This window comes from Carcharhinus amblyrhynchos, chromosome 8 (genome assembly GCF_965287045.1).
Source record: "Carcharhinus amblyrhynchos chromosome 8, sCarAmb.v2.hapA, whole genome shotgun sequence".
In the NCBI taxonomy this organism is placed as follows: Eukaryota; Metazoa; Chordata; class Chondrichthyes; order Carcharhiniformes; family Carcharhinidae; genus Carcharhinus; species Carcharhinus amblyrhynchos.
In genome coordinates, this window is record NC_137331.1 from 73,125,801 (window position 1) to 73,139,451 (window position 13,651).

The 13,651-nt window shown below is 44.3% G+C and overlaps 1 protein-coding gene across 3 annotated transcripts in view; it reads left to right on the forward strand.

Annotated features, from left to right (window-relative positions):
- Nucleotides 1–13,651, forward strand: part of ccdc178 (coiled-coil domain containing 178) — a 298,679-nt gene that overhangs the window by 167,195 nt on the left and 117,833 nt on the right. The window lies entirely within an intron of this gene.

The following is a 13,651-nucleotide window of genomic DNA, read 5'->3' on the forward strand; positions in this document are numbered from 1 at the left end:
AGCACAGTTTTCACAAGGGCATTATTCATACCATGATCCCTTGCCATAACTGCAACAGGAGATCAGTGGAAACATCAGAAAAATCAACTAATGAGTCATTTGTGCAGCACTATTTCTCCAGATAATCTGCTGACCTCACAACAGTAAATTATTGGGACATGCCCCATTCAAATTCAGAGCTACAAAAGGTATTTATATTTCTCTACAATGCTGGCCTCTTATTCCAGCAGTAGAGAGATTTGGAGATGTGGCATTCTGTACTTTTGCCTTTGCCTATATGACCCTATATTAATTCAAAAAGTTGTGTTAGCAGTCTGGTTCCTTTACTTCTTGCTGATATACTAATGTAAGTATTCTTATTTCATAATTTTGGAAGTATTTCTATTCATCAGTTGCATGTTTTGCAGATTTCAACATGACATTCAGTCCTGAGTCTCTAAGCTACTAAAACACAAAGCAATCGCGTTAACCAAATGCCAGATTGAAGGCTGTATTTTTCTTCATATGTTTTTCAGTTGATAAAGGCTGAAAGCAATGTTTAGTACTTTGGTCTGATGTCTACTTTTTTTTTCAATTATGCGAATACAGAAAAAATTTGTCCTACATCAGTGAATGCACATAACAGGCAAAGTATTCAAGGAGCACAGCAGTAATTTGAGCTGTAACATTATAGCCCTTCTTTGAGAAAACTATAATACTGCAGAGCTTAGAGATAGACATCAGTTTGTATTGAAACTGTATGAAGCAGTGAGTTAGAAAACTGTCCTTGTGTCTAAGGGACACGGGTTCAAATATAATTCAATCTAATGGGATGGAAGTTTCCTTCCCCTCTCTGACAGCTGTTAAGCGTCCTAAGTGAAAAGAGTTTGAGCTGTCTCAACCCATGTCCCAGTGGATGCAAGTCCACAGCACTTGCCTGAATATAATTGGGCACTAATTGGGCAATCTCCTTTAGCGAAGCCATTAAGATGGGTGATGTGGGAAATGGAAATGTCATGTTGGTACAGTATGGGGTGCTCCTGTGCAGTTGTGGTTACAGATCTCTCTTAGGGCATTTTAGAAAAGCAGATTTACCCTGTGTCTAGCCCAGAAAATTTAAACACACTGTCATTACTTACCCAAGATGAGCAAACATAAGAAAAAAAAGCATACCTAGGAGAACAAACTGAAACATTCTGACATTTGGCTATCTGCTTTATATCAAGGGAAAAGGTAATTGTGACCTATGGAAGATTATCTCTTTCAGATGAGGATTCTGGAAAGAGTTGAGACAACTGAAATATTCTAATTGCATTTTGAAATGCACCTAAAATGATATTATTTTGTCTATGACTGGAACTTTCACGGAACATAAACATTTTTAAATACCAGTATGAGATACTGATGCAATAGTATTCACATCTTTCAGTCATTAGGTTATGAGTTCAAGTGCAAGAATCTAAGCACCTAATTTAGGCTGCTGTTCAGAAGCAGTGCTAAAATGTTAGATGCATGGCCACAAAACCTGGTACTGTGGTGACTGTGGGGGTGATTTTCCGGCCTTGTCGTGCCTGGCGCAGATCACGCCAATCCTGGAAAATTGTGTGTGGGTCTAAAAACCGGTTTTAAGCTCAGCGATTTCTGCTGGCACAAACCAGATTGTGCTCAGAAAGAGCATGAGGCTGATTAGCATGAGATTGACTGGATTTCAATTTCATTTGTGAGTTCAGTGTGCGATTGCCCCCTCACTCCTGGAATGTTCCCACCTCTTTGGGACATTCCTCGGGCATGAATTAGTGCTGGTTCCTTGAAGTGTGGTCCAAGCCCCACAATTACAAGGGCAAGCGAAGAGTTGAGTAAAAAGTACCGTTTATTTATTAGTCACAAGCAGGCTTATGTTAACACTGCAATGAAGTTACTGTGAAAATGCTCTAGTCGCCGCATTCTGGCACTTGTTCGGGTACACTGAGGGAGAATTTTAGCGTGGCCAGTCCACTTAACCAGCACGTCTTTCAGACTGTGGGAGGAAACCAGAGTACCCAGAGGAAACCCATGCTGACATGGTGGAAAACATGCAGACTCCGCACAGTGTTCCGAGCTGGGAATTGAACCCGGGTCCCTGGCACTGTGAGGCAGCAGTGCTAACCACTGTGCCACTGTGTCACCCCACTTAGTACCAACTCCAGGGTGCAAAAGAGCGAGTCAGCCACTGCCATGGATTGGGATGGGGGGGCCTTCAAGGCTGCAGGGCCTTTGGGAGGACTCAGGCTGGCCCAAAGGTCCTCAAGTAAGTGGTTGATGATGGTTGGGGCTTGGGTGGCAAATATTTGCTCCGCCTGCTGAAAGACCTTTGAAGGTGTTATATGAAGTTGTGTTCAAACCCCACTAATGCCACACTGGCTACCCTGCGATCTGTTTGCTTGAAAGGCTCAGAAATGTTTTATTGCTGACACTCTATCCCAGGCCCACAGTCACAAGTACCAGGTGTGGCAACAGTTGCCTCAGTCAAGGGAGTTTGGCAGGTATTAATATGGCTCTTCACACTGCATGAACTCTAAGGTTCATACACTGGGCACCCATCACATGAAAGTCAGGAGGGTGCTTTTCTATCATCTGTCAGAACTGCACGCCATTTCTGGAAGCCATTTTGCACCATATGTCCAGGTGGGTGCCCACAGGTTTATACTGCAAGGGTTCCTCAATGAGGACCTTTTCACAGCTATTCTTATGCCCCACATCAGCACCAGAGTACTGAGCCCAGTCTGCCACATGCTGTCAACAATGGTCTGTGGTATCAGGGGTTCGTATCTGGGGGCGGGTGGCTGGCCATTCTTGGGGGGGGGGGGACAGTTTTGCACCTCACACCAGCAACCATGCAACTGTATGGGGGGGTGCAGAAGGCATCATGCTGTGTCGTGTGAAAGGAGGGTACCGATGTGTGGGAGGTCATTGGCAACCATGAGGAGGCATTGGCAGTACCCATGGCCGCTGAGGCAATGATGTGGCAACTGTCGGCAGCCAACTGAGGTGAAACGTGGCACCGGGGATGGTGTAGGATTGTTAGCTTCCAGAGTCATGAGGACATGGGGTACTGGGAAGGATTGAGGGGACAGGATTACACAATCTTATCTCCCCCTCTCATTTTTCCCCTCCCAACATGAATGTTGGAATTGAGCCAGTAGGGCTGGCAGTAATCCTTGTTGCTGCTGTGGCAGCTGCCAGATGTTTCCACCTGTGGCAAGGCCAGTCCAGGCTGGAGGCAGGGGCTGCTGATGCGGTTCAGGACCTGGCTGCCCATTGGCCCAAGGAGGGGGGCCAGAAGATCTCAGCTGCCACAGGTCCTACAATGAGCTGTCAGACATCACATGCCATTGGATGGAGAATAAATCAGGAGATAATGATGGCATGCGATAAAGGCAGTACATTAATCAGGAGTGACTTTAATCTTCACGTGGATTGAAAAAATCAAATTGGCAGAAGAAGCTATGAGAAAACATTCGTAGATTATATTTAGGACAATTTCATAGAACAATATGTTGTAGATCCAACTAGGACTTGGACTATTTTGGATCTGGTAATGTATCATGAGGCAGGTTTAATAAACAATCTCAGAGTAAAAGATCCTTTAGCAAACAATGCTCATAACATGGTAGAATTTAGCATTCAGTTTGAGAGTGAGAGCAATTCATTAGTACCAACTGTGTTAAATTTCAATGAAGGTAATTACAGAGGAATGCCAAGGAGCAGAACGTGGAATCGTTGTGGGTAGAGATTAGGAACAGCAAAGGGAGGAAGACGCTGGTGGGTGTCGTCTATAGGCCCCCGAATAATGATCTGGAGGTGGGGCGGGCTGTTAACGCGCAAATAAGTGCGGCGTGCAGGAATGGGACGGCCGTAGTTATGGGGGATTTCAATCTGCATATTGATTGGTCGACCCATGTTGGACGCGGTGGGCTCGAGGAGGAGTTCTTGGAATGCTGCCGGGATAGTTTTCTGGAACAGTGTGTGTTGGAGCCGACGAGGGAGCGAGCTATCTTGGATCTGGTGCTATGTAATGAGGTGGGTAGAATTAGGGAACTTGCGGTGAAGAATTCTCTTGGGGAGAGTGATCATTGTATGGTGGAGTTTCTGGTGCAGATGGAGGAGGAGAAAGTGGGTTCCCGGACACGCGTCCTTTGTTTGAACAGAGGGGAGTACGGTAGGATGAGAGAAGAATTGGCAAATGTGGACTGGGGGAGTGTGTTGGAAGGTAGGTCTGCTGAGGAGCAGTGGAGGATCTTTAAGGAGATCTTTCTTGGTGCTCAACAGAAATTTATTCCGATGGTCAAAAAGGACCGTAGGAGGAGAGGTAATAAGCCGTGGATAACGAAGGAGGTGAAGGAAAGTGTTAAATTAAAAGTGGAGGCGTTTAGAGTAGCTAAGAGTAGTGGGCGAGAAGAGGATTGGGAGAGGTTTAAATGTCAACAAAGATTGACAAAGAAGTTGATAAAGAAGGGTAGGAGAAACTATGAAGCTGGGCTAGCGCTTAATATAAAAAAGGATAGCAAGAGCTTTTATAAATATATAAAAAGGAAGAGGCTGGTGAGGGTGAACGTTGGTCCCTTAGAGGATGAGAAGGGGGACTTAATGGTAGGGGATGGGGATATGGCTGAGGTCTTGAATGACTTTTTTGTTTCGGTCTTCACGGAGGAGGATGTGAATAATTTGCCGGATGTTAGAGATGGAAAGGTGGTAGGACTGGAGGGTCTCGATGACATTACTGTTACTAGAGAGGTGGTGCTCGACAGACTGGAGGGGCTGATTGTGGACAAGTCCCCAGGACCGGATGGAATGCATCCGAGGGTCCGGAAAGAAATGGCGGAGGTGATAGTGGATGCCTTGGTGGTTATTTTCCAGACGTCGCTGGATTCCGGGGAAGTGCCGGAAGATTGGAAAACGGCTAATGTTATGCCATTGTTTAAGAAGGGTGCCAGGCAAAAGGCGGGGAATTATAGGCCTGTTAGTTTAACGTCTGTTGTAGGTAAAATATTAGAATCCGTCATCAAGGAGGAAATAACGAGGCATCTTGAGGGGAACTGCTTGATAGAGCAGACGCAGCACGGTTTCGTTAAAGGGAAGTCGTGTCTGACAAATTTACTGGAGTCCTATGAGGATGTGTCTAGGGCGGTGGATAGAGGAGAGCCGGTGGATGTGGTCTTTCTTGATTTTCAGAAGGCGTTTGACAAGGTACCTCACAAGAGGTTATTGCAGAAGGTCAGGGGGCACGGAGTTGGGGGTAGGGTGTTAGCGTGGATAGAGGACTGGATGTCATATAGGAGGCAGAGAGTGGGGGTCAATGGGTGTTATTCGGATTGGCGGATGGTGACTAGTGGAGTGCCCCAGGGGTCGGTGCTGGGGCCTCAGCTATTTACCATTTATATAGATGATCTGGAGGAGGGAACCGAGTGTAGGGTGTCGAAATTTGCTGATGACACCAAAATTGGTGGAAAGGCAAATTGTGCGGAGGGTGGGGAGAGTCTACAGAAGGATCTAGATAGGCTGGGCGAATGGGCCAGGAAATGGCAAATGGAATTTAATGTTGGCAAGTGCGAGGTGGTCCACTTTGGTAGGAATAATGGTAGGAAGGATTATTACTTACGTGGCGAAAAACTGCAGCACGCGATGGTGCAGAGGGACCTCGGGGTCCTTGTGCATGAGTCGCAAAAACCCAGCTTGCAGGTGCAGCAGGTGGTCAGGAAGGCGAATGGGATGCTGGCCTTCATCGTGAGGGGGATTGAATATAAAAGTAGGGAGGTCTTGCTGTATAGGGCATTGGTGAGGCCGCAGCTGGAGTACTGTGTGCAGTTTTGGGCACCGTACTTACGCAAGGATATTTTGGCCTTGGAGGGAGTGCAGAGGAGGTTTACTAGGTTGATGCCGGAGTTGAGGGGGTTGAGCTATGAGGAGAGGCTGAATAAGTTAGGCTTGTACTCGTTAGAGTTTAGAAGAATGAGGGGAGATCTCATTGAGACTTATAAGATGATGAATGGGATGGATAGGGTAGAGGTGGAGAGACTCTTCCCGCTCAAAAAAGACAGTAGGACTAGGGGGCACAGCCTCAAGATAAAAGGGGGGCGGTTTAGAACGGAGTTGAGGAGGAACTTCTTCACTCAAAGGGTGGTGAATCTCTGGAATTCTCAGCCCATTGAAGTGGTGGAGGCTGCCTCGCTAAATATTTTTAAGACGCGGGTTGATGGGTTTTTGATAATAGAGGGGATTAAGGGTTATGGGGAGAAAGCGGGAAAGTGGAACTGAGCAGCGACAGATCAGCCATGATCTTATTGAATGGCGGGGCAGGCTCGAAGGGCTAGATGGCCTACTCCTGCTCCTATTTCTTATGTTCTTATGATGAATGGGATGGATAGGATAGAGGTGGAGAGACTCTTCCCGCTCAGAAAGGATAGCAGGACTAGGGGGCACAGCCTCAAGATAAAGGGGGGGGCGGTTTAGAACAGAGTTGAGGAGGAACTTCTTCACTCAAAGGGTGGTGAATCTCTGGAATTCTCTGCCCGTGGAAGTGGTGGAGGCTACCTCGCTAAATGTTTTTAAGACGCGGGTTGATGGGTTTTTGATAAGCGAGGGGATTAAGAGTTATGGGGAGAGGGCGGGAATGTGGAACTGAGCCACGACAGATCAGCCATGATCTTATTGAATGGCGGGGCAGGCTCGAAGGGCTAGTTGGCCTACTCCTGCTCCTATTTCTTATGTTCTTATGATGGCAGGGTTGTTTGGAGTTGACTAGGGAAGTTTATCAGAAAATGGCAGATATTTATAAAAGTAATTTATGACTCACAGCAAAAATATATCCTATTGAGGAAGATGGATTCTAGGAAGGAGACAAATTGACCATGGTTAACCAAAAAAGTTAAGGACAGAATTAAGCTTAAAGTGTTGTGAAAGAAAAAACATACAGTGTGGCAAAAGATTGCAGCCAGAGGATTGGAAAAGTTTTGAAACCAAAAAAAGTGTCCAAAAAAAGATAAAAAGTGAGAAGATGAATTATGAGCGTAAGCTAGCAAGTAATGTAACAAAAGACAGTAAGAACATCGACCCTTAGAGAATGAGACTGGGGAAATAATAATGGGAAATGAGAAAATGGCAGAGAAATTAAATAAATATTTTCATCAGTCTTCAGGGTGGAAAATACCAGAACATTCTAAAAATATTAAATAATCAAAGGATAAAAGAGGGGAGAAATAAACATAACTATCATTGGAGAAAAAGAATTCAGGAAACTAATGGGACTAAAGGTTGCTAAGTCTCCTGGGTTTGATGGATTGCATCCTAGAATATTGGGGGGATTTTCCCCACCCCTCCCACGGCATTTTTCGTGGCAGGTCATCTGATCCTGCCATTGTCATTTCCTTTTCCATGTATCACCCACCATTGGGAAACCCAACGGGAATGGCCAGAAGATTCCAGCCATTGAAGGAATCAACTAACAAATAGTGGATGCATTGGTAGTAATCTTCCAAGAATCCTTAAATTTTGGAAAAGTCCCAGACGATTGCGCATGGCGGCACAGTGGTTAGCACTACTGCCGTGGACCCGAGTTCAATTCCCGCTCGGATCACCGTCTGTGTGGAATTTGCACATTCTCCCCATGTCTACATAGATTTCCTCTGGGTGCTCTGGTTTCCTCCCACAGTCCAAAGATGCAGGTTGGGTTGATTGTCCATGCTAAATTTCCCCTTAGTGTCAGCGGGACTGGCAGGGTAAATGGGGTTGCAGGGAAAGGACCTGGGTGAGATTGTGGTCGGTGCAGACTCGATGGGCCAAATGGCTTCTCTCTGCACTGTAGGGATTCTATGATTCTATGGTTCTGTGATTGGAAAACTGACAATGTAACATCCTTATTCAAAAAGGAAGGAAGACAAAACAAATAGACATCTACAAGCCAGATGGTTTAACTTCTGTCATTGGGAAAATGGTAAGAGTCTATAATTAAGGCTGTAATAGCTGAGCATTTAGAAATACGTAATATAATCAAGCAGAATCACCATGGCTCCTTTACCAGCATTGGAAGAGCTTGTTTTGAGTTGAACTTTATGGAGACCTTGCCAATGTCAACAAGGCAAATTAAAACCTGGACCAAAAAGATTAAACTCTATCCAAAATAAGGCACATGATCCTATACAGTGGATTCCAAGGATGACCTTCCAAAGAATGAAAGCCTGTCTTATTAAGAAAGCTGAACTTAGTGTTCAGGATTGGATCATTCCCTATGGGTTCTGAATAATTGCTCTAAGCTCAGGGTAATGTCCCATGTTATCGGAACTACATGATGGCCAGCTGCGAATACAAATTTTCCATGATAAGTGACTAATTCCAGGAAGAATTTTAACTCTGTGCTGTTCCTTGTGGTGTTCCTTGAGGTTTATGCTTTCTTGATGGCCTTCACATTACCCTGTACTGGATGTAACCCCTTGACATCTACTCTGTAGCCTAAATAGATTACTTTGGCCACTTGGGAAATGCATTTCTCCATCTTTAAGTGAACTCCTGCTCTGGAAAATCTCTGCAAGACTTCTAGGCTGGCCAGGTGATCCTGCTCTGAAGTCCCCATGACGAAGAGGTCATCTAAGAATGCTGCGACATTGGGTATTCCTTGTAGCATATTCTCCCTAATTCTTTGGAAGATGGCACAGGCTGCAGAGACCCCAAGGGGCATAGAGTCCCATAGAGTCGATAATGGTGTTGATTGTCATATATTTCCCAGAGGACTCATCTAGTTCAAGCTGAAGATAGGCATGACTCATGTCTAACTTGGAGAACCACTTAACCTGTTAACTTAGTATACAAATCCTTGCTTCAGAGCAGGTGATACCTATCAAATTTGGAGACCCTACTGACTGTGAGTTTATAGTCCCCACAAACCAAACTAATTTGATGGATTTAAGAACAGGGACTACAGGTGCAATCCATTCTGCAAAGTGCTTCAGTTACAATGTCCCTATCTCCGGGAGAGAGGATACCTGCATGGTACTCAGGTACCAGCCTTGGCTTTCTTCCTAGGCATCATTTGTTTTGCCTGTTCCTGAAACTTTGCCATGACTGTGTCCTTCGACAGTGCCCGCAAATTCCTCTCATCTGGGAATTGCATTTTTCTGGAGTATGTTCTCTAATATTCTTGGGGTCGTCACTGCCTTTGCTCGACTGCCTGGTGGAGACATAACATTCCTATATCGAAAGGGACCCTTAATTTACGCCATTGCTCTCCATTAAAGACTATTTACACTAGGTCCCTCCTCCTAATTAGAGGACATCACTGCCTGATGCCCTTTTAATTCCTGAGCCCCTTTATCTATGCTTTTGACAATGCTATTTCAGGAGGCAGGGAGGGGGCCTGCTGCTACTCTGCATCGCAATTGATGGGGGAAGGAAGGGCCTGTTGCCATCCTGCATTGCAATCGATTGGGGGGTGAACAGGCACAATCGATCTGGGCAGCAGGGGTGGGGGAGGTGCATGATATTTCTAAGCAGTGTGGGGCTTGCAATCTGTCACAGGCCCCCACGATAGCTGGGGATGGAGGGCTGGGTCAAGCCTGGCTGTAGCAGCAGAGGCCTGACACACCGCTCTTTCTCTGTCAGCCTTTCTCTGCCAGCCCTCTGCTGGTTGCAATTGCGCATGCGCAGCCACCGAGGTCTGCACGTGTGCAATAGCTCCCTCTGCTGCTGCAGCACGGTCTAGCCAATTTTTTACTTGTCTAAGTGCAGAATGTTGTAATTTGGGACTGACCCAAAAACAGATCTGAAACTCTCCCATTTTCACACTAGCTCGGCACTTCAAATTTTTTCAGAAAATTCTGTCCTATGGATATGTTTAAGGCAAAAGTAGATATTTCTTGATGACAAGGGGCTAAAAGGTTATAAATGGTAGACAGCAATGTAAGTTGAGGTGAAAATTATATCAGCCATGATCTTTTTGAATGGTAAGAGAATGCTTGAGGGGCAGGATGGCCTTCTCCAGCTCCTAATTTATATGTTTGTATGTTCCAGCTGCAGGTGGAGGGCTGCAGGAGATGATGCTGGATATTGATGGTCTGTGGGGAGAAGTGGGTGGGAATTACAGGAATGAAAAGGAGCAGTGAGAATTTGGGCCTAGAGGTAGATGGGAATGGTTGGGATGCCGGGGAAAGATATAATAAGAGGAGTCTTTCAATGGGTCAGCCATAATGCACTGGGACGTTGGAAGGGACGTATTGCAGATGACACAAAAATAGGTGGAAAGGCAAGTTGCGAGAGGGATAAAACAATTTTCAAAGAGATATTGATTGGTTAAATAAGTAGACAAAAAGTTGGCAAATTGAGTATAAGTAGAAAAATGTAAAGTTATTCATTTTGGAAGGGAGAATAAAAGTATTATTTAAATGGAGAAAAAAACTGCAGAAAGCTGGAACACAAGGGGATTTGGAGGTACTTGTGCACAAAACACAGAAAAGGGTTGGAATTTAAGAGTAGGGAAGTCTTGCTCCTGCAGCTATACAAGGTACTGATGATGTGGAGATACCGGCAGTGGACTGGGGTGGACGCAGTAAGAAGTCTCATAACACCAGGTTAAAGTCTAACAGGTTTATTTGGTAGCACAAGCTTTCGGAGCACTGCTTGTTCATCAGGTGAGTGGATGAAGGGTTGATCTCCTCACCTGATCATCCTTAAGGTTCACTAGGATGATACTCGGTATTGTCTTATGAGGAAAAGTTAAACAGGTTGGGACATTACTCATTGGAATTTAGAATGAGAGGTGATCTCATTGAAACACATAGCATTCTTATGGGGCTTGACAGGATTAATGCTGAGACGATGTTTCCTCTCATTGGAGAATCTAGGACCAGAGGACATAGTCTCAGAATAAAGGGGTGCCAACTTAAGATTGAGATGAAGATAAATTTCTTCTCTTAGAGAATTGCAAGTCTTTAGAACTCCTTGCTACAGAGAGCTGTGGGAGCAAAGTCCTTATGTATATTTACGGTTATGATAGATAAATTTCTGGTCAGTAAGGGAATCAAAGGTTATGGGGAAAGGGTAGCAAAGTGGACATGAGGAATGTCGGATCAGCCATGATCCTATTGAATGGCGGAGCAGGATCAAGGGACTGAACAGCCTAATTTGCTCCTATTTCTTAGGGTTTTATGGTCTAAATATGAATGACTGGCACATAGTGGTAGTGGTATGTTAGATCTGGAAGTTACAATGTAGCAACTTGCCAAGGCTCCTTTGACAGCACCTTCCAGGCCCTCAATCTCTATCATTTAAAAGAATAAGGGCAGCACATGGATTAGTACACCATCAACTACAAGTTCATCTCCAAGTCTCATACTTTTCTGACTTGGAAGTGTTTCACAGTATCTCTAGTATACTGGGTCAAAATGTGGGAACCCTCTCCCTGCCAAAGCTGTTGATTCACATACACCATAGGATCTGCAGCAGTTCAGAAAAACAACTCACCAAGACCTTCTCAATCGGGATGGACATACTGATTGGGATGCTGATCATGAACAAAGAAAAAATCTCCAGCAACCACAGTGCATCTTCCCTTCAAAAGCTGCAGTTTAGCTTTAACCAAAGTAGGCTAATTTTAAGTAGTGCTGGCAAGTTACAATATTGGGCCCCTGTTGAGATGTGCAGCCTGTGAATAGTGCAGTTAGCATTGTCAGCAGTTATTATATTGAATAGGCAGCAAAAAATGGCGTGCTGCTTTCATTACACTGAATTGCACATTTCACACCAATTTTGGGGCTATCCAATTTAGTTTCCTAATCTTTTTATATACTTTCTACCAAATTGAAATTCACTTGTCAATTACGCAATAAATTTGCAGAATTATTCATTTTGTTCTCTGTTTTGTTGCAGTCCTCCTCCATCATAAATACCCTCCCCAATTTGGTGTTGTATGCAAATTTTGAATTTGTACTTCCAGTTCCCAAATCCACATTGTTTGCATAAATGTGAGCAACCACAGTTCCACTGTCGATCCTTGTGGAATCTATTATTACTCTAAGGAACTACCTTTAATGTTGATTCTCTTTTCTGCTTTGTAACCAGCTTGCTTTCCATTCTCCTACATGTCCCAATTCCATATGTTCTGACTTTAAGGACATAGGCATTGACTGATATGTGAAACTCTGATGGCCATGGGATGCTATCTGTAAGTTTCTCCACTTTAGGGGACTTGAGGTGCTATCAGTGAAGTTTTATGCTATAACTGGAACCCCAACCAATTGAGATCTACATCAGAATATGATTTGTAAATTTATAATTTGTGATGCATTCTGATAATCTGCATAAGGCTTTGCATTAAGTATGAAAATAGTAAATCCATTGTATATGACTGAAATGTAACTACACAACCTTGAGTTTTAGTCCATTTCCTATGAACATATGTTTTCATCTATTAATCCTTAATATTCTGGAATAATTCCAATGGCTTAGCAAATGTCCCAGGCCCCAAATTTTTTGTTGCCCCGCCATAAGTAAGGCAGAGTTTCAGCTGATCCCCATCCAACTTTCCTGGGATAGGGTACTCAGACATTTTGTTGCAATGTAAGTGGTCCCATACTTGCTGGTTAAAATACTAGGTTGAAGAGTTAGTGCAGACTCAATGGGCCAAATGGTTTCCTTTTGCACTGCAGGGATTCTATGATTCTATTCTATGATTGTATAGCCTATGAGTGAGCCCACCAACATGACCATTGAATTCTGTCCAATGTTATAGTTTTACATTTCCAATTCATGTTTAAGCACCAAAACAATGTTTTCATTGTTCCATATTGCCCATTTGTGCCTTCTGCCTGTCAAATGGTTTTCTGCCTGGTGACGAATTGTAGGTTAAGAGTTGAAGATAAGCAATGGGTATCTCTAAAATGGATGGATTGTTGATTATTGACCTTTGTTGTGTTGGTGTGCAAGGATGATGAGTGCTTATGGCCCAAACAGTTCAGAATTTGTGTGCCAGATAACTACCTCAGTTTAAGAGAAGTGTCCCTAAATCAGGCCATTTTGGGCATCCTTTGCAGCTATGTGTGAGGCCACAGATGTGATCAGTACAGCATATAGCTCTTCCTGTTCCTGCTCCTCGTTCACTGAAGTTGCAGAGCACTTAATACCTTTTTCTTCCTGGAGCTCCAGTCCTTGATGCTGCACAAATTTGTGCAAGATGCAGCCAACTGCAATCATTATGGCTACACTGGCACTGAAATGTGGCGCTAAATGTATGCAAGCATCTGAACTACAAGTTCAGTAGCTCCATTGTTTGCTTTATAGCAGTTTTGGTGGTCAGATGGCTTCCTTTGTGCCTTTGCTATCTATCATTGTTTCACCTTCTCAGAGATATCACTTGCCACATCTTCAGAGGGGGATCCTTGTCCCCAGGGAACTATCTGCTATATGTATTGAAGCTTGACTATCTCAAGGAGACTTGAGTGATGAAGAATGAGAGTATCGTGGCAGCTTCCTGGGAATCTTGCGCTGGTATGCATGATTTGCAGACAAGTTAAACATTAATGGAGTGAAATCCTTTTTTTAAATTCATTCATGGGACATGGGTTTCGCTGGCTGGTTAGCATTTATTGCCCATTCCTAACTGCTCTTGAGAAGGTGGTGGTGAACTGCCATCTTGAAACGCTGAAGTCCA